The sequence below is a fragment of the Rattus norvegicus genome, chromosome 1 (genome assembly GCF_021556685.1).
Source record: "Rattus norvegicus strain SHRSP/BbbUtx chromosome 1, alternate assembly SHRSP_T2T, whole genome shotgun sequence".
In the NCBI taxonomy this organism is placed as follows: Eukaryota; Metazoa; Chordata; class Mammalia; order Rodentia; family Muridae; genus Rattus; species Rattus norvegicus.
Genome location: NC_141534.1, coordinates 139,390,435 through 139,416,436, shown reverse-complemented (window position 1 = coordinate 139,416,436; position 26,002 = coordinate 139,390,435).

The following is a 26,002-nucleotide window of genomic DNA, read 5'->3' as shown; positions in this document are numbered from 1 at the left end:
ACCAGTGAGAATGGCTAAGATCAAAAACTCAGGTGACAGCAGATGCTGGCGAGGATGTGGAGAAAGAGGAACACTCCTCCATTGTTGGTGGGATTGCAGACTGGTAAAACCATTCTGGAAATCAGTCTGGAGGTTCCCCAGAAAATTGGACATTGAACTGCCTGAGGATCCAGCTATACCTCTCTTGGGCATATACCCAAAAGATGCCTCAACATATAAAAGAGACACGTGCTCCACTATGTTCATCGCAGCCTTATTTATAATAGCCAGAAAATGGAAAGAACCCAGATGCCCTTCAACAGAGGAATGGATACAGAAAATGTGGTACATCTACACAATGGAATATTACTCAGCTATCAAAAACGAGTTTATGAAATTCGTAGGCAAATGGTTGGAACCGGAAAATATCATCCTGAGTGAGCTAACCCAATCACAGAAAGACATACATGGTATGCACTCATTGATAAGTGTCTATTAGCCCAAATGCTTGAATTACCCTAGATCACTAGAACAAACCAAACTCAAGACGGATGATCAAAATGTGAATGCTTCACTCCTTCTTTAAATGAGGAAAAAGAATACCCTTGGCAGGGAAGGGAGAGGCAAAGATTAAAACAGAGACTGAAGGAACACCCATTCAGAGCCTGCCCCACATGTGGCCCATACATATACAGCCACCCAATTAGACAAGATGGATGAAGCAAAGAAGTGCAGACTGACAGGAGCCGGATGTAGATCGCTCCTGAGAGACACAGCCAGAATACAGCAAATACAGAGGCGAATGCCAGCAGCAAACCACTGAACTGAGAATAGGACCCCCATTGAAGGAATCAGAGAAAGAACTGGAAGAGCTTGAAGGGGCTTGAGACCCCAAAAGTACAACAATGCCAAGCAACCAGAGCTTCCAGGGACTAAGCCACTACCTAAAGACTATACATGGACTGACCCTGGACTCTGATCTCATAGGTAGCAATGAATATCCTAGTAAGAGCACCAGTGGAAGGGGAAGCCCTGGGTCCTGCTAAGACTGAACCCCCAGTGAACTAGACTGTGGAGGGGAGGGCGGCAATGGGGGGAGGTTTGGGAGGGGAACACCCGTAAGGAAGGGTAGGGGGAAGGGGGATGTTTGCCCGGAAACCGGGAAAGGGAATAACACTCGAAATGTATATTAGAAATACTCAAGTTAATAAAAAAAAAAAAAAGAAATACTCAAGTTAATAAAAAAACACTTTAAAAAAAAAACATGAAGTGGAGAGGAGCCGCTGGTCCATGTGGAATCCTTCTCTAAGGCTCATTCCATACCTGGACCTGGAGGTGTAGGGATGCACTTGCCCCATCTTTGGTCACCCTGGAAGTCTGTGGAATGTACCCCACCTCCACCCTCCCACCTGATATGGAGGAGGCAATCAGGTCCTTGGAAGCCCAGGCATTTCACCTACCTTTGCTGTTTGACAGGATGTGGAATGCCGTCTGAAGTGGCCGCTTGCTGGATCACATGGGAGGAATGGGCCATTGAAAGGGACATTTGGTGATGGAGCTCGACCTAGTCTCCAAGAGAGGCGAGTGGAGTGCTTTTCCAGGAGCAGTGCAGTCCAGAGGGCAGGTTTGCCCGACAGGTGGATAGTAGACTGCAAGTTGGTCATCTGTCACTGGGGGGAGGGGAGGAAAGGAGGTTGTGTAGGGAAAGGATGATATTAGCATGTCAGACCGTGGGCAGGGTTGGATGAAGACAGGAACCCTCATAAGGGGGCTCCTTTAGGGAATGTGTGAGACCACTGTGTTGAAAGCATGTGTTCCTTTTTATGGATCTGTGGTCAGGTGTACCCCTCTGCAGACTGCCTGCTGCCTAATTTCATGGCCTTTCCTAAATTTCTAAAGAGGACTCCTCCCATTGGCATTCAGCCAATAGGTGCCATACAGTACACAGGCCACCTAGAACAGGTCTGAAGCAGGCCATTTTACTGCAGCTGGTTAGAGAACTCCGGAACCTCTTACCCAGTCATGCGTACCAATGAGTCAGGAAGGAGATCTCAAAGGAGCCTCTCAATACACATAAATGAAACATAATAATGGGGTCCATGTGACTCATGTACCCCATATACATTTCTCTGATAGTTGATGAAATTAAGCATTTTAATATATTTATCAGCCATTTCTCTCTTTCAAGAGGTAAAGTCAGATTGCCTATTTTTTAATTGACTTTATTTATTTATTTATTTATTTATTTATTTTACATTTTAAAACTTTTTGGAAAGAACTTTGCTGTGAACTTCATGTATAACAAAGAGCTTATGTCACAAAGAACCTGGTTGAAAAATTGACATGTGGCCATCAGTCTTATTGTAGTCTGGGCCTTAGAGTAAAGGAGAGGAATGGGCTAGCCCAGTGTGGGCGGTGGCAAGGCAGGTGCTTTGCTAGAGCACAACATTTGGAGATTTTCTGAGCGAAAGAGAGATGCTGTATGTGATAACAAGGGCTTGTTAAAAGGGGATCATTCTGAGGGCACACTGGAGAGAAGCTGCAGGGGTCACGTTCTTCAAAGCCACAGAAGGAGCAAGAGATCACCCAGTAAGCTACACACTGATCACACAAGCGATCCCAGTGACAACTCAGAAGATCCCAGTTCTGTCTGATCAGAGAAAACACTGGCTAGAAGTTATCTCCCAATCTCAGAACCTGAGGCCATCAGTCGAGAGGCCAGGTGGGTAGAAACTTGCTTCTCCTTGTCTCTTTCCTCACCAAACAACCATTCTTGGGAAGCCGGCTGGTTCCACGCAGAAGGAAAGGGACAGGTGGCATAGGAACTGTTTCCTAGTCTGCTGACTTGTAGCATGCCCTGGCGGGGTCACCGGTGAAGTTTCAGGGAGTGCAGATTGGAATGTACCCTGCTATCAGAAACTACATTTTAGTCTTGGAGATGAGACTGTTTTGTGATGAAAAGATCACCCCCCCCACAACCCGTGCTACTCAGAGCAATCTCACAAGCAGGACTTAAATTACCACTCCTTAAGGGATCATTGTGAGATTAAAATTATAGTTCCCTTCTGATCAAGCCCAACATTAACTCTTGTTAGACTCAGTCATCTACTTTCATGACTTCTCAGCTTAGATCCCAGGACTACATGTGAGTTTACGACCACACCATTGCAAAGTTCACGGATGCAGAAAGAAAAAAAAAAAAACCAAACACAGGAAGAGAACAGGGAAGGGGCTTGCTGAGAGAAAAGGTGGTGAACTCAGTCACTAACACAGTGCTGTGCCACAAAGAGTTCCCAGATGGATCCGTGAACCAATGTGTGTAGCCCAGGAACAGACAGGCTCGGTGAAAGCTAAGCGCACAGTAACAGCATGAAGCTGTTATGCCCGATACCAAGAGCCAAGAAACGTGATTAGCTATCTTAAAAACAACGAAACACGCCAAGTTTGAGTCTTCCATTAAAACATTGGAATAAATAAATGAAGCTAGATTGTAGAGTGAAGCCAAGCCAGGTGAACAGGCTTTTCTCCTTGCTTTCAGGTCACGCCAGGGAAAGCAGTGGTCTGAGATACAAAGGACTGGGGTGCTGAGGTGGAACTTCATTAAGATGTCTTTGCCTGGCGCCCGGCAATCAGAATTAATGTGCCCGGATGTGTTTTCTGCTTGTAGAATGAACTCTGAGTCTAGGCTTCCTGAGATTGAGATAGCAAGCTGTGTCTGTTTAAAAACTCCTAAATGCACACGTAAGATATTAAAAAGCCTGAATGAAGGCAGATGAGAGGAAATCAGAAATACCTGGCTTTTTTTCCCCTTTTTTTAAAAACATAGAATCTCCCCCCCCCCACCCCGATTAATTTGGCAATTTAATGAGTGCTTCCTAAGTACCAGACTCTTACAAAAAGACTCTCACAATAAACTGTTGTTACAATGCTAAGATTTCTACAGTTCTCACAAGAACATTTACATTAGCTGTTGTACTTTCTTCGGTCTCTAATTAAAAATTAGGTTGAGTCAGGCTTGGTGATGCACACCTTTTTTTTTTTATTGGCTAGTTTAAGTATTTACATTTCAAATTCCTGGTTGCTCCCTCTCCTTTCCCCCTTCCCCTCCCTCTATGTAGGTGCTCTCCCTCCCACCCACACACTCCTACCTCACTGCCCTGGCATTCTCCTACATTGGGGTATCCAGCCTTCACAGGACCAAGGCTTCTCCTTCTCCTCCTATTGATGCCAGACAATGCCATCCTCTGCTACATATGTCACAGGAGTCAAGTGTCTCTCCATGTGTTGGTGATTTAGTCCCTGAGAGCTCTGGGGGTCTGCTTGGTTGATATTGTTGTTCTTCTTATGAGGTTGCAAACCCCTTTAGCTCCTTCAGTCTTTTCTCTAACTCCTCCATTGGGGTTCCTGTGCTCAGTCTGATAGTTAGCTGCAAGCATCCTCATCTGTATCAGTAAGGCTCTGGCAAGAGCCTCTTGGGTTCTTGTTTTTGGTTTCCCTCAGTCATGGGCTATGACACAGAAGTATAGGACAAACCCCTTCCTATCCCAAATTGCTTTTGGTCAGGATGCTAACTAGGAAGCAAGATCTTATCATATTATAGCCTAGGCTGGCCTGGAACTCATGATCCCCCTGCCTGAGGCCTCTTGGTGCTGAGGCTTGGGCCACAACTTGCTTCATCATCTGGCTCTTGACCCTATTTGCTAAGTTCGTGTGGCATGGTCTCAGATTTTAACTCACAAGGAAGAGATTTGGATAGGAGACACAGGACAGCTGGAATTCTGAAGAGCTGCATCATTTGAATGTTGAATTAGAAAAGAAAAACAATCCTGCTTTCTCACTTTCAGGGGACAGCTAGAATATAACTTGGAACTGTACTGAGGAGGTGAGACTATTGCATGAGAATTTTTTTTTTTTTACACAAACTAAACCTTTTGTGGGTCAGCTGTCCTCAAACCTGCCATCCTGGAAGTCAATAAAACTCAATTTGAGAATTTAGTTTAAGGGAATGGTGATTTCCACAGGTGTCTGCCAAGACCAAAAGCTGGTTCCAACTGGAATACGGATCCTCGTTCTCAACTCAAGTTCCAGCTGAAAATAAGCAGCTCATTAAAAATAAAACCACAAAACAAAACGACAAGATACGTTGAGTGGAAGCCAGCCGGCAGGGAAACCCAAGACCCCTAAAGAGCTCAGATGCTGCAGTGTTCAGATAACAAATGTTAAATTCCAAAGCAGAAAGGCCCAATCTGAAACTGGAGAACAGGAAGAACCCTAAACCAGCCAGACCTTTCAGGAAAAAAAAAAGTTGACATTTAAAACTTAAAAGTAGCCTGCTTCCAGTTTTGGTCAAAGTTGAGGGACAGAAACTGCCTTCTTATATTTTAAAAAAACAAAATAATGATGTGTATGGATGTTGTGCCTGCAAGAAAGCACAACAGTGTGTATCTGATGCCTGTGGCAACAGGAGGAGGGTGTTAGATCTCCTGGAACTACTGGAGTTACAGATGGTTGGGAGCCATCGTGAGGGCTCTGGGAACCAAACCCTAGTCCTCTGGAAGAGCAACTGGTGCTTGTAACTGCTGAGCCATCTCTCCAGTCCCATCCTCATACTTTACCTTAAGAAAGGACTTGGAGAAAACGCATAAAGCAAAGCCAACAGGGCTTCCTGTGGCCCTTGGTGGCCTGCACTTGCTATGTAGCACAAGATGGCCTCGAACTCCTAATCATCCTAACTTCCAAGTGCTAGGATTACAGGCAAACAGGAACACTCTTGGTTTATGTACTGCTGGGGATCAAACCCAGGGTTTTGTGCATGCTAGCCAAGGACTCTGCCCACTGAGCTACATCTACAGTCTATATAACGTCACCTTCTAGAGGCTGAGCACCAGGCAGGCAAGGAAAGCAGTCTACTCGTCGGGTTAACAAACCAAACAGCCCCCACACGAGTTGCCTCCCATCAAACAGGAAATGCTAGGCTACGGCTCAGGGAGGAAGGACTCTGACTAAGGTTAGTGAGGGAGAGTTGAAGAGACAGAAATAGACATGAGGGAACCGAGCGGATCGAACCCACGGGGCAGAGTGATAGCGACGGTGATGATAAGTCATATTAAGAAATCCGGATGGTCACAAGGAGCCCCAGGGAGCTCTGCTCAGCAAAGGATTGTTAGGATGATAAATACAATGTGCACGATGTAGAGATTGTCTTCGTGTTATCCAAATGCTGATTTCTGTGCCAGCAGAGATTTGAGTACAGGCTGGACTCTGGTATTTGTTTCTCTAACTGCTCAGCACCTGTATCATATTTTGTATCCATTCTCCATCACCTTCTGATTGGTTTAAATAAAGAACCGAATGGCCAATAGCAAAGCCAGAGAGGATTGGTGAGACTTCTGGGCAGAGACAGGGACAACGGGAAAGGATCTGGTGTCGGAGAATTGCGAGCCAGAGTCAGAGGAAGTCGGATGTACAAAACTGAGGAGAGGCAATGAGCCATGCGGCAGAACATAGATTAGAATAAATGGGTTAATTTAAGTTAAGAGCCAGTTGGGAACGAGCCCAAGCTAAGGCCTAAAGGTTTCATAATTAATAAAAGGTCTCTGTGTCATTACTTGGGAGCTGGTGCCTCACGGTCAGTCCGGCGATAAAGGATCTGTGTACACTTAACAAAAACACCTCACTCCCGGAAATAGGCAGTGAGCTATTTCCTGGGGCTCAAGAAGAACGGGACTCATTTGGTTCTGTAACCGAGCGTAAAAGTGTTCCTGCTAAAGGTCTGTTGACTGGCAATAGGTGATCGGCAGAAAGAAATGCATGTGAATCTACTGCATGCCCCAGGGGAGCAGAGAAAAGTGACTCTCCAAACCGACTGATATCTTGAAGCCCACGCAACACCGAGGCTACAGAAAGAAATGAGTATGGCTTTCCAGATGGTGCCAAGGGTGGTGGCAATTGCAAGCTGTGGGAGAATGTGGAGAGGGGATGAATGCTGCATGGAGACTACCCGATGCAGAGGAGAGGTCTCTTAGGTAATAAAAACTTACCATCTCACGGCAGAACTGGCAGAATAGGTGTCAGCCCCTCAAGAGACTTTCTGAGTGTGGCGGCCCTCTCCCCAGACTCTTCTGTGGTCCCACCTTCCCTGGTTGCTGAGCTTCGTGAGGGATGCTAGTCCGGAGGGTACTCGGAACCCTCTCTAACAAAGCCTAAAAGGATCTGATTCCACTAACTTGTGAGTCAGAATAAAACCGCATAGCGTTTAAAGAAAGATATAGTTGACACCCATCATTAGACTGCTTTGCTAAATGTCATCCAACCAAAAAAAAAAAAAATCGCCAGGGGTGTAACTATTAGGAGCATATGAACCACACCCAACATAAACTCCATTGAATACATGGATAGAAGAGCACGTGAACGCAGCAAACAGACGTGAAGACAGTCGTGAGTTTACTGAACAAGGACGTACTCCATATATTCTAGCAGGTGGCTGAAAACATGAACTTGCCAAGGGAAATGAGATTTTTAAAAAAAAGACATGAAACTTAAAAAGTAACTTCCTGGATAGGGTTGATAGAAGATTAGATAGCGGAGTGGGAGCGCATGACTCTAGGAAACTTCAAAATGAACAGCACAGGTAGCAACGAGGCCACCCCACTCCAAAGGGCAGGAGCTAAAGACGCACAGGACAAACCCAGCCAATCTAAAACGTGTAGCTGGACTCTCTGGAAGAGGGCAAATGTAACAAAGATATTCAAAATCGCCTAAGCAAAAGTGGTAAGATATTGCTAGGCATCTACGTCAAAACTAAAGAGGAGAGCAGTAGCACAAATGGCTTCTTAGAGGATCCCAACAGTGAAAGGGGAGGAAGGAGGATAAGAGAGAGAGATGCAGAGATAATGATGAGTGACGCACCGTGCCACAAGGTGGTGGAATTATGCCTATCATCACCGTCACCATCACCACCGTCATCATCTTTTAGTAATAACGTTCAGTTTTATTTTTAAATTTTATTTATTTTTATTTACTGTGCATTGGTGTTTTGCCCGCATGCGTGTCTGCTCTATGGTGTCAGATCTTTACAGACAGTTGTGAACTGCCACTTGGGTGCTCGGAGTTGAATCCGGGTCATCTGGAAGAGCAGTCAGTGCTCTAAATTGCTGAGCCATCTCTCCATCCAATGTTCAGATTTAAACATAAGAAACATAGCTATAAAAGGAAAAAAATATTATAGTTCATCGAAGTTAAAAAGATTTATTCCAAAGCAGACACTGTCAAGAAAATGAAGAGTAAGCCCTAGACTAGGAGCAGCATTTAATGAAGCCCTTGCCTCTGGGGATAGACAAAGAATGCTACTCAGTGAGCCAATCTGACTGCAGAATGGACAAATGCTTTGGATACACAAGTCACCAAAGAGGGAGGCAAAGCTGGGCGGAAAGAAACCATCCCCAACACCATCGCAGAGTCATTAGAATGGGTATGCTACCCAAGCCTGACGAAGCGTGATGGAGAGGGTGTGTGTGTGTAGTAACTAGGACCCTCATACGTCTTGCATGCATTTTACATACATGGAAATGTAAAAATGGGACATACAGCTTAGAGAAATTCATCTAATAGGAATGAAGACATGGCCTAAGGAAATATCTCAGATATGAAATGCTTGCTGCCCAAGTGTCAAGCTAGGATCCTCAGCGCCCACATAAGAGCTGGAGGATAGGTAGTGGCGGGCACCTGTAACCCCGGTGAGGGACAGCGGGTTGGGGGGCAGAGACGGGTGCATTCCAGGGACTTGTTGAATGGATATCCAGAGTTTAAACAGTGATCTTCAGGGCAAGTGAGAAATCCGGTCAATGGGGAAAGGCATGCAGCATCAACCTCTGGCCTACACACATGACCACACTGGAAAGTACATGAGTGTACACACATGTGCACATGCATATGCAAAACACACACACACACACACACACACACGCTTTTGTGAAAAGAATTGTACTTACAGAGTGAAGTAGATGTTTTATCCTAATAGCCAGTACTTATAAAACACCCAAATATTCATCATCTAGCGAACAGAAAAATGTTAACACAGATAAGCAGAGGACTTCTCACCGGAAGAGGGAATAACTACTTACATACAATAGCATGGATGGCTCTCCCGTACTGCACTGTAGTAAGTCAGAGAATGTGAAGGGACTGCATTGCACCATTCCCTGCATGCGGTGTTCTAGCAGATGTGAAGTATCTGTGGTGGAAAACACACAGTAGAATGTTAGGGCCGGGGAGTGGAGTAGGAGTGTCACTCCAGGGCATTCCCGTATAAGAAGAAAAGAGAAGAAAGTCATCCCAGGAGGAACATTTGAATATAAGAAAAGAAAGTTTAGAGTATCAAAATAAATGGACAGATACTATTAATAGGCTTTGACTATACAAGATAGTGCTTTATGAGGCACGGAAAAGGAGGACGATTCGTAATTACTACAGAGAAGTGTAAATATTGTTTTGCACACGTGCACCAGGAGGCCCATGGAATATTCACAGTAGCACACATAATAATAGAAGTTGGCATTACCTGGATGACCATTGCAATAATATGGATGGCGTGCACAGTTCCACAGTGATATGCTGGAGCACGAGTTACAGAACAGGCAACCAGATGTCTTAACTCTGGGAGAATACTTAAACCCAGAAATAGAGTACCTATTATTTTAAGTAGATAAAAAAAATGAAGAAACCAAGATGGTTACATTTGATGAGGAAGGAATAGGTAGTATTCCTGTGTATGTGTATTTGTGTGTGTGTGTGTGCATGTATGTGCATGCATGCGTGTGTGTGTGCATGTATATGCATGCATGTGTGTGCATATGTGTGTACAATGTGTGTGTGTGTGTGTGTGTGTGTGTGTGTGTGTGTCTACTTCAAGTACAACTGAGTTATTATTTCAAACTGAGAGGCCAGTACATAGATGGCAACCATTTTAGGACCCTGTGTCTCTTATATGCATATATTTGACTATGTCAGTTTTTAGTTCACTCCCTTAAATAAGTACTCGAGGATCTTGTATGTAGCTGCCAATGTCTCCCATTGACCCAAAGGATGGTGGGGTGATAATATGAGTGTAACCCACTCTTGGAGGCCACATGGTAAGGTGGTTGGGGCAGGGGGGTGGTGGGTAGTGAACAGGTGTCTCTCAGCTTTATGATGGTGCATGACTCCTGACACAGTAAGCTGTTAGCCCTAATTCTACAATGGAGCTCAAATCCACAAAAATGGGAGTGTTCCATGGAACTCAGAACATTCTTGGGTCAAGACTCAGGACATGGAGTTTCCTGAAACACTCTCTTCTATTTAGTAGAGATTTTGTAAAACCCTAGTTATTTAAGATCCCACTGAAGCAATCAGTACAAGTAATGGGGTGTGGGATGATGTCATTACGAGGGTGAGGCAGGTACAAGATAGAACGAGGACTGTCATTGGACAAGAAGGAAGGATGGGTGGGAGAAAAGTTTGAGGGAAGAGGAGGAGACTGGAGAAGAAGTCGCCGAGAGAACATGGAGGCAGATATTATTTACAAGTTGTTATGAATATTCTTAAGGGATGGATGTGTATAGGGCTTTCTATGTTTAGGTGGTCAATTATATCTTATCAATTGGATCAGAGGTTATTGTGTTGTGAGTTCTTTCATGTGGGAGAGTGTGTGGCGGTAGAGACACTGGGCTGCCACGGAATTGGGATATATATTTCTGGCATTGTGAAGCCTGCCTTGGGAACAAGATGGCTAAAGAGATTGTTGCCAGACTCAGAGAGAGGCCTTTGGCAGTGTGATATGGGATGGAGCAGAGCAGGTGAGACGCTTTGCTGACTGAGATTAAGATATTTACCAGATATCTTGGGGCATTGCGGTGCTGGATCTAATGGGGGTAAAAGACAGCATTTTATTTTTTATAATTTTACAGCAACAATGGGGTACACATAGGAATTGCCCCACCAGCTTTCAGGGATGAGCAGGACAATCAGGAAAGCAAAGGATGTGATTTGGTCTAAGTTTCAGTCAGGAGAGCCATGGGGCAGAGGTCTCAGCTGAAGTTCATAGGCCAGAGAATCAGAAGTGTCAGGTCCAAGGGCAGGAGACGATGACTATCCCAATTCAGAGCCTGTTCGCCTCCTCGCTTCTCTGGTCCCCTGTGTCCTTGGTGAGGACCATTATCTTCACTCATCTATCAGATCCTATGCTAACTCCCTCACAGGCATACCCAGAAATAATGTGCTGCTCCTGAGTATCCCTTAGCTGAGTGAGATGGACAGGAATTCATCCTCACACTGCCTCAAGACCTGGCTAACCCTCCCCACGCAGCCCATGCAGTTTGCAGTAACTCTGTCATCTAATTAGAATTTTTATTAAGAACTTCAATGAAATTTAATACATAGAAAGGAATATGTGTTTACCACACTGTGCAACACTAGGACCAGATTCACTCCCCGAGGGGCAGGACTTTCCTCCACTGCATAAGGTGGCCATTTTCCTTTACAAGCTCTTTAAAATCCCCTAACTAATCAAACTACTGTGTTTTGCTTTCTTATTATCTCACTCGGTATCTCTATTATTCTTTTATAGGCACTGAAAGACACACTGAGCTACACATGCCATTTCCATCAATTTTACTGTTTGTCTTTGGCCAGGCAATCCCGCTTAGTATTAGGGTAATTGAGGGCTTCGAGTCATTCTCCATAAGTAATGTGTGGCCGGTAGATAATTATCCTCGTATGTTTTGTATTTATTTAATTCTTTAATTGAGCCCTTTGTTATGTTTTGCGAAATTGAAGCAAAAGATTAATGCTTAGCACACTCTATGTCAGTATTACGGAGTCTGTTTTCATTCCTTTGCTGTATACTACGTACTTCCTACGGTTGGAGCTCATAGTGCTCTATCTCCTTCCTTTAGAGATTTCAGGTTCCAATATGGATTGTGGACTTAATCCTACCCAGTCACAAGGAACCCAGTTTCCAAAGACAGGAGCTTCCCAGATATCATTGCCTACCCCCGTGGGTGTGAAATGATAATACCCTTCAATCTGTCCAGTCTCACATTGTGCCCTGAAAACAGGCAGCCCTTCCCCCTTGAAGCCACTTAACCATGGGAAAACAAAGGACTCAGTGACCACAACTAAGTGTTGCTACAGCAGACCTACAGAGTCATCGCTTCTAGCTGGCTCCTCCGTCCTCTCAGCCACATCTGCCATGTCCTGAGATCTAAATGAGGGTGTATGTGTCTCCCCACAAATGGGCTCCCCTACTGACCTAGTTGCTTTAGCGATCAGAAATATGTAAACCAAGGATGCTTCAGGGCTGCATCTCACTCCAGTCGGGGTTGTTATCAGTAAGAAAATGGAAGCTGGAGTGACAGCGCAGTAGTTAGCGCATACTCCTCTTCCAGGGGACCAAGTTCTGTTCCCACTGCCCACATAGAGCATCTCACAAGTGCCTGTAACTCTAGATCTGCAGATCCTTCCCATGGGCCCCCATGGGCATCGTCCCCACACATGGCGTGCAAACCTGCACACTAATACCTGCGACCCACACACAAAATAGAGAAAAATATTAAAGAAAATAGCAGCAAATGTTCACAAGGATGTGGAAGAAAGAAACCTTTACATGGGGTGTATGAGAACGTAAATGAGCACAGATTGTGGAAATAGTATGGAGTTCCCCTCCCACAAAAGCCTCGAATGGAGCTATCATGTGACCATATTCCTAACACTGAGCATATACCTAATTAAATCTAAGTCATCATGTGACAGAACTCCCCACACTCACATGTTTATTCCTGTGCTATCCAGAGAAAGACGAGTCATTAGTCATAAAGAGTGAAACTGCCCTTCGTAGGAATGTGGGTGGTAGCAGACATGATGCTAATAAGGAGAGTATTAAAAGTTTTTTTCCTCATACATGGAATGAAGATGTTCAAAATGACAGGGAAGTAAAGGGGGACTCCTTTGGGAGTGGAAGAAGGGCAGCAGGAGCAGGGACCAGGACAGGGGAGCACAGCAAGGGATGGAGATGATCAAAGCTCATTATCCAGGCAGTCTCTCCCTGGAAACCTACTGACCACAACAGCAAGGGAATCAGGTGCCTGTCTGCTTTCTAATGAGAGAAAGCAAGGAAGAACAGGATTTGTGTAGGAAGGGGTAGGGAGGTTGTGGGAGGAGTTGGGGGAGGGGACTGATAATCAGAATATAGTGTTTGAAAAAAACCTGCTGTGAAAAGATGTTGCAATCATGGCCACTCAGACAAAAGAAAACATTTAACTGGGGCTGGCTTACAGTTTCAGAGGTTTAGTCCATTATCCTTAGGGCAGGGAGCATGGCTGCACACAGATAGACAGAGTGCTGGAGAAAGAGCTGAGGGTTTTACACCTGGATCCTCAGGAAGCAGGGAAAGAAACACCAGAGCTGGCTTGAGCATTTGAAACCCTAAAACCTGCCCCCCAGTGACACACTTCCTCTAAGAAGGCCACACCTCCTACTCTCTGTCAAGTAGCACCGCTCCCTGATGACCAAGTATCACATGGGGGCCATTCCTGTTCAAACGACAGCACCATTATTTTGTATAGTTAATGCATGCTGACACAAATGAAACCTAATTTCACTTTTTCTCTTGGAAAAGCTAACATTTATAATATCGATTTTGTCCTCCACTGTACCTAGATTAGGTCTGAGAAAGTAAAGATCACCATATTCCTGTTGGATCAAAGACTGTTCTAAGAGGGTCACCCCTACTCTAGCCTCTAGTCTCAGGGCTCTTCAGCCACATCAACAGCTATCCAAAAAATAAAAAAAATGAAATGTGGGTTTGACAGCTTTAGTTGATGAGTCAGGCTGATCAGGATACAGAATTCTCTGATGGCCAGGCCAGGCAACACTGTTTACCTGGACATCTAAGACCACATCTTTCTTCACATGGCATAGCTTTGGTTGTCCAGATCTATTTTTTTATGAGCACATTGATAATGTTGTTAATTGAGACATTGATGAAATACCTATTCTACAGGAAGGGATGTCACCTCACTCCTTTAAAAGCAAGGCTTACTTTAATGTTGTGAAATGCAAATCTTCCTCAGAAGTGTTCTCTGAGTTTATGCTGCTTTCTGTATCATCACACAAAAGGGCATTCTCTTGCTAACGTGAGCCTGTCATGATATACATCTTTCGTTGTCCTGTATGGAAACATTATTTTTCTAGGCTACTAAAGTTTTAAAGTCTTTTCCTTAAAAATTCACAACTCCTGCCAATTGTTCTGCATTTTTAGCCTGTGGTTATATAGGTTTTGGGGAGGTTTACTTCTCTTGAGGCTAGATCCCTCTCTTGGTTAAGATTTCTACTGTTGTGATAAAACACCATGACAGAAAGCAAACTGGAGAGGAAAGGATTTACTTCATCTTATAGTCTGTAGTCCATCACTGAGGGACGTCAAGACAGGAGCATGGAAATAGGAACTGATGAGAAGCAGTGGAGGAATGCTGCTTACTGGCTTGCTCCTGTGGCTTGCTCAGTCTGCACTCTTATAACACCCAGGACCACCAGCCCTAAGATAGCACTACTCGAGATGGGCTGGGTCCTTCTACATCAACCACTAACTAAGAAAATGCCCTACTCGTTTTTCTATAGCTCTAGCTTATGGAGGCAGTTTCTCAGTTGAGGTTCCCTCCTCTCACATGACTCCAGCGTGTGTCAGGTTGACATACATCTAGCTAGCTCATCTTGATACATGAGGCTATTAGCTAAAATATGATGTTCTCTTTTCTCTGTTCCTTTCATTTTCTTGTTTTGTGAATTTAGGGCGGAGAATTTTAGATCACGTGTAAACGAAGAATAAACAGGTTACAAAGAAAGGCCTGATTTTCTTACCCCCAAGTAAAAATACCACAGCCGAGCTCTCTGAATTTTTCCCCAATTTCTGAGACAGGAATGATAGTAACCTCACTATTTCAGAGGACTGTGTACACTTTAGGCAAGTCAGTATTTGTTAAGTGCTTAAAGCATCTTGGAACACAATATTCTATGTTTTCCATCTAAAACCCAGAGTCTATGACCATGCCACACTGACAGCAATTGAGCTCACCTGAAAATCAGAACGACCGATGATCGATTGCCTTTCTAGGGGCGTATATGAAAACTTTTCTAATCTACACTACTGCTGCACTGTACCACCAGCTGCAGAACACAGCCGAACCTCAGTCCATTCCACTGCTTATACAAAGACAAGGAGGTGAGCTGCAGTTGGTCTTCCAGGAGGTTATTACATGAACCGAAGAGTCTAATCTCCAGTAGAAGGTAGAGGGCTGAAATTGTGCTGGGCCTAACACTGGTAACACTGGTAACACTGGGCCAGCCTGGGTGTCCATATTTATTTATGTTGTTTTAATCATTCTCTCTGTGCTGGACAGAGAGATGGATAAGCTTGAGGGTGTGAGGTGTAACTGAACTTATCATCTGCTGATAATCTATTAAAGAAAACAAAAACATTTCAAAAGAGTCTCTAGCAAGAGTATGACAGAGACGTGATCTAGAAGAGGGGAGAGATTGACTTTATCTGGGTCACTTGGTGCAGGTTTCAATAATGCTATGCTTTCAAATACCAATAGACACTAGATGTTGAGCATGGACGAGTTTTAGTCACTGTTCTATTGCTGTGAATTGACACCATGATCAAGACAAATAGTATAAGGGAACTGAGGCTTGCATACAGTTTCAGAGGTTTAGTCCATTATCGTCATGGTAGGGAACATGGCGGCATACAGGTAGACATGTTGCTGGAGGAATAGCTGAGGAGTTCTACATCTGGATCCACAGGAAGCGGGGGATGGGGAGAGAGGGGGGGGGAGGGAGAGAGAGAGGCTCTATGGCTTGGGCTTTTGAAACCTCAAAGCCCATCTCCAGTACACAATTCCTCTAACAAGGTGACACCTCCTAATCCTTCTCAAGCATTGCCACTCTCTGATGACTCAGCATTCAAACATATGAGCTGCTGAGGGCCATTCTTTTTAAAAAATTTTTTTAAAAAGATTTATTCATTTATTATATATAAGTACACTGTAGCTGTCTTCAGACACACCAGAAGAGGGCATCAGATCTCTTTACAGATGGTTGCGAGCCACCATGTGGTTGCTGGGAATTGAGCTCAGTACCTCTGGAAGAGCAGTCGGGGCTCTTAACCGCTGAGCCATCTCTCCAGCCCCGGGCCATTCTTACTCAAACCACCACAAGTGTATTTGTTACTTGTGTGTTGCTGTGCTAAAATACCCTGAGAAAAAGCGAGTTAAAAAAGAAAGGGCTTATTTTGGTATTCAGTTTTAGAGGGGTGCAGTCCGTCATGACTGGGGATGCACGGCAGCAGCAGGAAGGAGAAGGCCCTTGGTAGCCAGGAATCCAGCTGATCACACTTCATATGCATACAGGAAGAAAAAAGAAGAAAAGAAGAGGAAGAGGAGGAGGAGGAAGATGAGGGAGAGGAGGAGGAGGAGGAAGAGAAGAGAGCTATAAAACAATAAAATCTCAAATCCTGTCCCCAGTGACACAGTTCCTTCAGCAAGGGTACATGTCCTAAAGGTTCTAACAACTGAAGACCAAGTGTTCAAACCATGAGACTCCAGGGGACATTTCACACTCAAACCAGAGGAATGACTGACATCCAGCAGAGGGTTTAGCTTTGTCTGCATGTGAGCCGAGGAAGAGAGATGGTGACTGACCCTGGGTTTCCAATTTGAGCTTTTTGGTAAATGATGAAAACAAAATTCCCCCAGTAGGTCATGTGTGCACCTATGAGGTGATAGAAGGTCATGCACATGGTATGACCACAACAAATGAGAGCCTTCTTTTTCTCCCACAGAAGGGTAAATTCTAAACTTAGTATTGTGAGGAAATCAAAGGAAGCCACATGGGTTTCTGAAATGTCAGGTTTTCTATTAGAGTCTGAACGACAGTGTCCCAGCTGCCATTGTCAGTGAAGTGGAATGGCTCTACTGTGCTCCTTTCCAAAGTGTCTTTATAGGCTGAGTGAGGATTGCATTGGGACAGGGAGACTTATGGGGATGCAAGAAGGGACAGATATCAGCAGATGCACTTTATTTTGACTCATGTGTGAAGTCAGCTTGTTTTTTTGCCCTTTCCCCTTCCTGGTTCCTTGGCTGCTCATTGGTCCCATTTGGAGGCAAGTCCTTCGCTATGACTGAGGGTTTTGTCTTTAAAAGTGGGAGATGAAACTCAATTTTCTGGCAATCCCACTTCTCTACATACCATTCTCAGATGGCAGGGAGCTCACCCTGCACTGCTAAGCCGCCTACCTTCATTCAGACTCCAGATGTCCGGGTCTCCTTGGGCATAGTCCAGACTGTCGGTGATGCCAAGTATTATCTTACTCCCTTACCCCAGTCATCATAGTGACCAAAGAGGTGCAGTTGCCTTTAGATCTCCCTCACCAAGGCTCCTCGTCAGCCCAGGGCTGACCAGGCTGCCTGCTCTTCTCAGGGACAGTGCCTACCTTGGATCAGAGTCTGGTTTACATCATCAACAGGTATTCCTTGGCTCTGCTCCTACCTCAAAAAGGAGGGAGCTGTGGGCTGGGTGGGAGAGGGAAATTCAATCACAGTGCAGGAGGGACAGGAGGCTTTTAGTCAAAGTGCCAGTCACCAGGGGCCACCGATACCATCGCCTGCCAGGTCTGGTTACAGCTCTCTGCCTCCCTGGAGCACTAAGGGGAAGCCAGCAATGGAGACCTGAGAAGGGGATGAGGCATTCCTGAAAGACCTGAAAGGGGTGCCCAAGAGGAAGGGTGGAAAGAGGAAAGAGAAGGGGGAAGGGGGAGCGAGGTGGGCAGCATGGCTTCAGCAGAAGTTCTTACTCTCCAGCCACAATATCAGAGAGCTTTGCCTTACATCATTCCCTCACTCGTGGAGATGAAGATCTCTTCCCATCCTGTTTTCAGGAGAGATGTCCACCCGAGGAAAGGATAATACACAGAATACAAAATGATACATGAAGAAGATGCTCTCCCCCGGGACAAAAGACTTTCATTTTGGTGTATGTGGTATGTGGTCCTTCCCATTTGTACCAACAGCTGCTACCGTGTGGCTTGTGGATGATAGTGAAGGCTGCTATACCCTGGCCTTGGGTCTGAAACTCTCTTCTTAAACAGAGCAGGAGCCATCTAGAAAGAGGGCATCAGGCTGTGCAGAGCCAATGCCAAGTTGCTGCTATGCATTCGGGGCTAGGGCCATTCTGGCTTATGTCCATCTTGTTACCTTATTTGGTTAGAGTTTTGTTTTTGCACTGAGGCCAAGAAGCTAAGCCACAGATGGTTACTTATTGATTTATTTCCGTGTGTGTGTGTTTGTGTGTGTGTGTGTGTGTGTGTGTGTGTGTGTGTGCTGTGTTATATGTACGTATTGCATGAAGGTATGTTCATTTGTGCATACATGTGTGGAGGCAAGAAGCCAATTCCTAGTATGTTCCTTCTATCACTGTTTTTTGAAATGGGGTTTCTCACTAGCCTGGGGCTCCCTGATTTGGAGAGACCGCCTGACCAGTGAACGCCTGGGAGCTGCTTTTCTCTGCCCATCTTGATCACTGGGGTAGCAGGCCCCTGTTGCTATATCCCGATTTTTTATGTGGGTGCCCAAGATCTGAACTTGGATCTTCATACTTGTACGGTAAGCACTTTGCCCACTGAGCCATCTCCTCAGCCCCCATTATTATTTTCTTATACGAGATAGTGTACCGACCATTCATTCATTCATTCATTCATTCATTCATCAGTTGCATGAAGGTTCTTTGAGCTTCAGCGTAATTCTCTGATGATTACTTCTGCTCCCTACAGGGAAATGCCTGCTTCTGACCACAGTCTTAATATTACCAAGGAAATAGGTTTATTTTCCTCCACTAGAGCATTCCCTCCAGGCGCAGTGTTGATTAATCACTTGGTAAGCATTGTTGTATTGACTGTGCAATAACCCTACCGCATAGTTCTTGTTTGGATTCTTCCTTTTCACGGATAAGGAGAGTGGGGTCAAGCAGGGTTAACATAAGGAAAACAACCCAGCGGAGGCATAAGATGACTAAGTCTCCTGACTCGCAGCCTCTTGACCTCACTTTAAGGTGTCCTTGAGCTGGGATGTGCTACCTGTCAGCACTCAAGATAGCTGAGGACCGTCTTTTCTTCACTCTCATCTCAGTGAAGAGGTTCTGCAGTCTACTAACTAGTGCTGAGACAAAACAGTCGGAGCAGCTCCATGCTTGAGGATGGCCCTGAAGGCAGGCTGAGCGAGGCATCAGGAAGAGAAAACATCCTCTGGACGCGGTGTCATATTTATCACATTCTTTTGCTACTCAAAAGCACCACAACCAAGGGAACAGAGAGTTTGCTCTGGGTTACAGTCCTGGAAGGTTAGCAGTCCACCCTGGTCAGGGAGACATCACAGCAAACAGTAGCCATGACAACAGAAGCAGGAAGCTGCGAGATCCCTTTGATCACAAAGCAAGCAGGAAGGACAAACTGGAAGTGAGGCTAGGGTGTGAGTGCTCACCTGTGTCCCTGTCCCACTGCTGGTGGCATCCTTCCACCAGCAAGGCTCGACCTCATAGATTCTCCAACTCCTCCCAAACAGTGACACCAGTTGGGGACCAAGTGGTTAAATATCCAACTTATTGAAAACATCCTCCTTGAAATCCTCTCCAATCGGTGAAGATATGCCAACAGCCCTAAGTCTGGGCTGTTTGGCCTTGAAGGATCTTCCCGAGGGAAGGCATAGCAAGGTTAAAGCCGTGGAACAGTGTTGGAGGAATGCACCTTTAAGGCACTAGGTAGGCTGTGTCCAGTCAGTTCAGGAGGGTCCCCACCTGCCAGAGTGTCGGAATTTTGGCTTTCATAAATGCTTTGCGGGTGCTTTAGGCAGGGAAGTGACCAAAACACAATACAAGAAATACATTCCCGAGGGATTAAGGAGGTGACTCAGTCAATAAAACAAACAGGGAGGTCTGTGTTTTAGCCTCAAATGCCATATTAAAAAAAGCCAGATACTCTGGCGTGTGTTGACCATCCCAGCACTGGGGGTTGTCAACAGGAGTGAAAAGGGGGAATTCCTGGGGTTCATTGGCTAGCCAGGCTGGCCCAATCATTGAGTCCCAGGCCAATGGGAGACAGAGTTTCAAAACAAAAAGTGGATATCAGTAGGCAATGACAGCTAAGGTTGGCCTCTGGCCTACACACACACACACACACACACACACACACACACACACACACACACACACACGCGCACACAGAGTAGGCCCATTCATTTCCAGACATGTCTGTGAGAAGTTCACATCTCCAGGCCTGATCTGTTTCCAGGTGAGCCTTTTCCTTACGTGTTTGAATCAGCCATTTCTTCCAACAGTAGTGGAAGTCCTCTCTGGTAACTCCCAGACCCTGGGGTGCTATGCTGTGATGTCAAACAAGAACCTGAATAAAGCAACAGCAGAACAGCAGTCTGCCTCCTGCTTCCAGGCCTGAGACACATGGATGGCTTTTGAGGATGTAATGTACTTTGGTACTCCTCAAGTGTATTTCACATTTTTTTTGTGGGCCTTTTTCCTCTCTGAACAATGGGCGTACTTTGCTCACTTGCTTTCCATTGCTATGATAAATATTATGCCCAAAAGCAGATTGGGGAGGAAAGGGTTTACTTGACTTATATACCAAAATCTATATGTCAAAATCTATTACTGACATGGAGTTAGGGCAGAAATTCAAGGCAGGAGCCTGGAGGCAGGAACTGAAGCAGAGGTCACAGAGGAGCGCTGCTTACTGTTTTGTTCCTCAAGCGTACATTCAGCTCTTTTACCTATGCTTGGAATATCACTTGCCCAGTGGTAGCACTGCCTACAGTGGGCTGGACCCTTCCACACCAATCATTAATCAAAAATAAACAAACAACACAGACATGCTTACAGGCCAGTGTGACAGAGGCCCTTTCTCAAATAAGATTTCTTCTTCTCAGATGACTCTTGTTTGTGTCAAGTGACAAATTAAAACCTAACCAGCACATCACTTGAAGTTCAGATCCACAAAGGATTTTGGATGACATTTTAACAGCATGCCCAGGACTGGGTCATGTAGATTTCAGTGGACAAAACATTATTCAGTTCTCTTACGGAGCCCTGGATGTTCCTTCATCATATCCAAGAGGCAACACCCCAGAATGTTAAACCGTCACATGGGACTTTAAGTTGTTTTGAGTACTTTTCATCTGCCCTTTGCTTGCTTCTCTCTCTCCTGGACTCATGAGCTCAGAGTCAGTCTACCCTAGCCTATCTCAACCCCACTGACAGGTGAGGCTGGAAAAGCTTTTGTTGTGGGGTTATTCTGCATGCTGCAGAATGTTTAATGACATCCCTGGCTTGTACCCAGTAGGTTCAAGTCTCAACATCTCAGTTATGACAAGGGAAAAATAACTTTGGAGATCTCCAAAGTCACCTGGAGAGAAAAGGCTCTTACTAAGAACCACTGGTTCTTAGGACATAGTGTATTCTAATACACTGTACTCTAATCCTAGCTTCTTCAGTCCTGAGGTGCACTGCCTCTGGCAGATGGCTGCAGCACCAGTAACCCGTTTATTCATTCAAAAGAAATGAGGATCATCGTGTTTGTCTTTCGGGGCTGTTCTAAGAGCATGATTCAAAAGCCAATAATTTCCCTCAATTCACAGGAAACTGGAGTTTGCCCTTCCCGCCCCTTGCCAATGGCTCTTGGCATAGAAAACATTCCTGCCAGTCAAGTGGGTCTTGAGCTCAGTCAATTCTACCCATAAGGAATTTGTTCAATCGAAGCTCATTGAAGTGCACTGTGGCAGATTTTTCTCCCTGGCTTGCACGTAGTTAGTAGATGAGATGGTTTTGTACTTTAGTAGCTGAGCATTGGGTTCAAGATGTGCTGCTCCTGAGTTGCCCACTGAATTTAGGGTTGGAATACGGCTCTGTGCAAGTGGATCCCAATGCTCAATTACTTTTGAACCTCATTCTTCTCTGTGCACAGTTACTGTCTACTTGTAGTAGCAGATTAAAAATTTCTCTTTGAAACTGCCCCTTCTGTCCCTGCCTCCCTTCTTATTGGCTCACAGTGCACAAACAGTTAACGGCATTTGGCTTGGCTGCATCTTTAGTCCCTGTAGACTACCCTGGAAGGATTGAATGAAATTGATAGTCTTAACATTACATTGCTCAAATCCCCAAAGAAAGACTAGCTGGGCGGCTGGAAGGAGTGACCCTGGAGAAAACAGCTGTCAAGGGCAGCTATTGGTTTATCTTTCACAGAAAGAGAGATGTAATGAATTCTAAATGAAGGGGAATGTGAGGGAGAGCGGTTCATAGTTCAGACTAGGCTGCTGTAGTGGACGGCACTTTGGAAGGACGGATGGCTCTCTTGTTTGCGCCAGGTGCTCGGACAGTCTCTTGGGTAGGCCGTGTTTGAGGAGGCCACTCACACTCAGGGGTCCTACAGATATAAAGTCTTTAGAGTCTAGGGATCTCCAGGGAAAGGAGGGCTGACACTCCAGTTAAGGCTGGCTCTAGGATGCAACTACACTCAGGTGAGGGAGTGCATACAGACGGGGCAGCTTCTAGGCACCAGTTTCATAGGAACTGGCCCTAGAGGACCATGTAGTCCTTTCTGGGGCTCCTGATTGTTTCTCTTTCCCTTCTGCCATGTGTGACTTAGAGTCTCCTAAGACCAGGCCTTAGTGGACATTTACAAGTTTCATTTCTATTGCTATGCTTTAATACCCTAACCAAAATCAACTTAGAAGAATAGGGGTTAAGTTGGCTCGTAATTCCAGGCTAGAAGTCAAGCAGTAAGTCCTGCAAAAAGGGGCAAATAAAAGTTTACCTGGGAAACAGTCCCTTTCGATCTAGGGAGACAGTGGTTTCACGCTCTTTGCTTTCACAGTGTTAGCTATTTACCTTGATTTAGTGACTGCTATTCGCTGTGACTTTTCTTGCTTGTTACACAGGCCTTGGGAAACCTTAACTCTGAGGGTTATATTGTTGAGCTTCCAAAGATGCCTCGTCATTGTCCTTAGGACACTTCTGATTCCCATGGTCTCAGTGAGCAAAGCTATTCTATCCCATAAGAACACTAGAATAATTATGACTGACAAAGTAAGCATTCCTTCAGGTGGACATGCACACTGGAAAGAACAACACCAATTTGTTTTTATCCAGACCCTGGCCTGAGCTGCTCTAACTCTTGTGATGTCCAGCCTGACACAAGAGGACCAGGAACAAATGGGGAGAGATGACAGGAGGTTTATAGGAGAGGGGATTTCTTATGAGGAACTGGTTCATGAGATTGTAACAGCTGGGCATTAACACTCTCTGACAACTGGGGAACTAGGGAGGCCAGAGTCCTAAGAACAATTCCATCCAAATCATAAGGCTGAGAAGCAGGGGGCCAGTTCTGCCCAACCTAATGCTAAGGCAGGAGAGCAGGGTAGAGGGTAAGATGTAGAAAGCCTTAAGTAAAAAACTGCAGAATGGAAAGTTGAAGTAGAGACTAGCTCTAGCCAGTTCATGCTCCTGCCTCAGGGACAGAGACACACCAGAGAGTCCAAACGGACCTGGTGGCTTGCTACAATACTAAACTGCGTGATTCTGAGTGGAGAGTAAGATACCAATGAGACATGAGATGATGTGAAAAGTTGTAGGTGGCATTTCACATAAATAGGTCATATGCAGGAAAGCCTACTCAAATGAAACAAAAAGTGTATACTAGGGATGTAGGTACCTTAAAGATCATCCCTACTCTAAGTCCCCATAAAGAAGCAAGCAAGCACAAGCAAGCGAGCAAGCAAGATTGGTGAATCCTTGTGTTTTCTCCTAATCAGGCACTTAATGGGTTGGATGGGATCTGACAATACTGGGGGAAGATGGATCGCCCTTACCCAGACCACCTATTCAAATTCAAATCTCACCCAGCCCTGTGGTCATATACATACCCGGAAATAAACTCAAACCAGGGCATTCTGTGCCTAATCAAGTCAACAAGAACAACGACCATAACATTTCAGAGTTCACATTACTTTTGGTTTTCAGTGTATATCCGAATCATTTGGAAGGACTGGAGAGACAGCTCAGCAGTTAGGAGCACTGACTGTTCTTTCTCAGGGTACCTGGATTTGATTCCCAGTACCCCTGTGGCAGCTCATAACCACCGGCAACCCCAGTTCCATGGGGCTCCCTACATTCTTCTGGTCTCTACAGGCACTAGAAATGTATGTGGTGCCACAGACATGCATGGAGGCAAAACACCTAATGTAAAAATGCATTAAAACACATATGAAGAAAAATCACCTGGATAGAACTTTCCAGAAACAAGTGCAGGATCTGAGATAACAGAAGTGCTAGACAGGATAGTCTGGCTCCAGAATTTGATTTTTAGCAGATGCAGACTCACCTACTTAGTTTTCAGTAGACTACACCATCTTTCTACTTCACCTAAGGAAAGCTAATGGCTAGGGACACACTCCTCTTGGCTCAGAGATCAGTTTTATTTGGCAACAAAACAAATATCCCAAATTCAGGAGCTAAAAGAATTCCAATCAAGGTAAATGGGACATTCCCAACCATTAGCAAGCGAATTGGTGACCTAACACCACACGGCTGCTACAGGAAAGAAATGACCAGAATCTGAATTACCTGACATCTTATGCATTCTTTTCTAGTAAGTTTTCTGTTTTGCTTGGAGTAGGTGATTTGAACCATCTCTACAGAAGTCAATCTTGTCTCTCAATGAGTGGTCGATTTGTGCACACTCCCAAAGTTCGCGCTTCCTTTTGTTCAGAAATATACTTTTCTTTTCCCCTCATGGCTGACCCCCACTGGGCTGAGGCACAGCTTCTCAAGTCATTGTAGGGATTCCTTCACTGTGTGTTAGATTTTTATCTCAGAACACCCAACCTATCCTGGTGATACCATACTGTGATAGCTGGCCAAAATCAGGATAACTTCCTGAGGAAGAGGGCTGCTAGTTAATTGCTTGAGAACACGTACTTCCTGATTTAGCCAGATTCATGTATCGTCGTTACCTTTCTTACATCTTTAATTGAAAACTGAAAAGGTCCATTGGTCTGAACGGTGAATTCAGATGACTGCCTTATGATTAGCGCACGCCACCTTTGCAGTGGAATGATTTGCGATGTAATTAGATGCAAATGATGTTAAAGGATGATTAGCCCACATGGTCTGTGAGCACCGGGTTTAATCAGCAGCAGCATTCATCCAATTTTCTCTTCGCTCCACACTGGACAGCTGATCAATCTGACTTTATTGCTGCAGGAGGGCTGGACTTAAACCTTCCAGCAGGTTTTAGGATGGGAAGGAAACACTCATTCATAGTGTGAGGATGTTTGTTAAGTTTTAGTTTTGACGGATGTACAGAAACAAAATCAGGCACATTGATGAGGCTGTAGTTTATGTATATACTGTATAATGTTACTATCAGGTTAAGCCTAGCTAGCTCCTTAAATGCTACTGTTAGTAGTTAGTAGCACATTAGTGAGCTTTGGCACCTCAGGGGCTTCTTGTTCCTATCTGTAACTTAGTATTCATTTATTACCCTTTCTCTACCACCTCACACGTTTCCCAGACTCTGGTGGCTTGAAAAACCTGTGGTGGCTTGAAAGCTGTTGGCCCCTATAGGCCCATAGGGAGTGCTATAATCCCAGTGTGGAAAGGCACCACAGTTTCTTCATGCATTCATCAGGTTTTGGCCATGTGGATTGTTTCAACCTTTTTTTTTTTTTTTATTAACTTGAGTATTTCTTATATACATTTCGAGTGTTATTCCCTTTCCCAGTTTCCGGGCAAACATCCCCCTCGCCCCTCCCCTTCTTTATGGGTGTTCCCCTCCCCATCCTCCCCCCCTTGTCGCCCTCCCCCCAACAGTCTAGTTCACTGGGGGTTCAGTCTTAGCAGGACCCAGGGCTTCCCCTTCCACTGGTGCTCTTAC